The sequence below is a fragment of the Myotis davidii genome, unplaced genomic scaffold, assembly GCF_000327345.1.
Source record: "Myotis davidii unplaced genomic scaffold, ASM32734v1 scaffold79, whole genome shotgun sequence".
NCBI lineage: Eukaryota > Metazoa > Chordata > Mammalia > Chiroptera > Vespertilionidae > Myotis > Myotis davidii.
In genome coordinates this window covers 6,660,998-6,663,568 of record NW_006294339.1, presented here as the reverse complement: position 1 = coordinate 6,663,568, position 2,571 = coordinate 6,660,998, and positions in this window count along the sequence as shown.

The window sequence follows — 2,571 nt, the reverse complement described above, 5'->3', positions numbered from 1 at the left end:
GAGCCCAGTCTTTGGTCCTCCTCTCCTCAGTGACTGCCCCCTCTCCTAGGTGAACCCCTGTGGCCTCCTGGCTGCAAATACCACCTGCACTCCATTGCCTCCCAAATGCCTCTCCAGCCCCACCTTCCCCCCTCCCCCCCGATGGTTCAGCACCTCCACATGGTGACTTTAGGTGTCTCACATTGAACATGTTTACAAAGATTGACTTCCTGACTCCTGACCTCACCCAACACCGCAAACTTCTTCTCCTACTCTCTTTCCCATCTCAGTGGACAACAGCTCAACCCTTCCATCTGCCCAGGTCCCTAACCCTTGGAGTCATTCTTGACTCCTCTCTCTTTATCGCACTGCCTTTCCAATCTGTCAGCAAATATGGTTGATTCTTCTCGAAAAAGACGTTTTGAGTCTAACCACATCTCACGACCCGCAGGTCCCAAGTCTGAGCACCATGGCCTCTCACCTGGATTGACACCCAGTCTTCATCAGGGGGCTGGCTCCCTGCTTCCTTTCTCATTCCCCTTTTCAGTTTTCACCACAGTCCCCAGAAGCATCCTGTTAAAACATGAGGCAGATCAGCCATGGGTAAACTACGGCCCGCAGGCTGGATCCGGCCCGTTTGAAATGAATAAAACTATTGAAAAAAAAGACCGTACCCTTTTATGTAATGATGTTTACTTTGAATTTATATTAGTTCACACAAACACTCCATCCATGCTTTTGTTCCGGCCCTCTGGTTCAGTTTAAGAACCCATTGTGGCCCTCGAGTCAAAAAGTTTGCCCACTCCTGAGGCAGATCCTGTCATTTCTCTGCTCAAAACCCCCTAAGGCTCCCATCATAATCAGAATAAAGCCGCCATCACCTGCAGGGCCTCTCCCCTTCCCGACACCCTGCAGACTTCTGTGTTCCTACTGCTCCCTCCCTTTGGCGCCCCCACACTGCTCCTTGCAGCTTGAGACTCCCATGGGCCTGTCGAGCACCCCCAGTGCAAAGGGGCTCATAGTCTTCTCCTTCACATCTTGCTCCAGGCCACCTTCCGACCACCTGAGGCCTGACCTGCCCACCCACTTCATTTATATACCTCTCCCCTGCTCTGTTTTGGGTTTCTCCCTAGCTCAACCCCTACCCTGACACCTCTGGGGTGCGTTCCTCATTTGCCCCCCTCAGGCCTCCGTGCATTGTGACCTCCCGCCAGCAGGGCTCGGACACTTCTGCTTACTGTCAGCCATGGTCAGGTGCAGTCAGCACTGAATCAGTGACTAGGCCTTCTATTGGTTCCGCCCCTCTATGCCTTGCGGGAAGGAGCCGCCTCTTCTCCACCTGGGCATCCCCCACGCCCAGCGAGAGCCTTGCTGCCCTCTCTCTGAGGACCTGGGAGTAATGAGGGAAAATGTAGCAAGTGGAGGCATGAAGAGCTCGGTCCTAGGCAGGGGCGGGCTGGACTGCATCGACCGTGTCCTTCCAGGAACCATTGGCAATGCACTTCTCAGGGCCTGCCCTCTGTCAGCTCACGTATGTGGCTCCGGCTTTGGGAGAGATGGCCAGGCTCACCCAAACAGCTGCCCAGTCTCTGGCTGCGGGCCTGGGAACATCTCCCAGAGTCTCCCCTCAGCTCCTTCCTGGGGCAGAGTGGGGCGGCAGTGAAAGCGCAGAACTTTCCTGATGGCTTCCCCTTCCTCAGTGAGGTCTTCAGCTGAATTCGATCGTGGGGAAGGAGGTGCAGGGAGGGAAAGTCCAATAAGAGATTTGGAATTGGGGCTGTCCCAGGACACCTTTTCTAGAAAGTTCTCTGACCCTGCCTTTTCCAGGGTGGGTCATCCTCCGGCTGCCTGGTCTCCCGGCACCCTCTGCTCACCTGCCTGTACGGGGTGGGCAAAAGTAGGTTTACAGTTGCCAGTATACGAAACAGTTTATTCTTGTACTATTGCTTATTAATGATTGTGTTATTTATCATACAAATGACTGTGAGCACTTGGAGGCAGGAACCAGATGTCATATGTCTTGGTATCCCAATGCTAGACCCAAGAGAAAGCTCACTAAGCAATCTCTGTAAACCTCATAGATGTCAAATAGAACCCAGACCATGTTCTGTACAATAATAAATCCTCGTTTGTCTAACGATTTCCAGTTTGTAAAGCAATTTCACCCTCTCCCCCTCCTTCACCCTTTTCCCCTCCTCACCTTCTCCCCCTCCCATCTCTCTCTTTCTCTCTCTCCTGGAATAGAACCTGGGACCTTTCAGTCCATAGGCTGACGCTCTATCCACTGAGCCAAACCAACCTACACTCTTCTCCTCTTTTTTTTTTAGGAGATAAGGCAGACGGTTTTCAGGGCTTACCAAAAGGAGGGATAAAGAACACCACTTCTCTACGTGGACACAGAGCAGTCCAAGGAAGACCCCAGAGGCTTGAAATAGTGTACAAGTTGGGGAATTATGATGTGTTCCAAACATAAAGTGAAAGAAAGGATGGAAGGAGATGAGGTTGGAGAAAGGGGTCCCAGGCTGTCCTCACATGGAAGTCATTAAAATGCCCCTCTTTCCCACACTCCCTCCTCACTCTATCTCCCTTCCA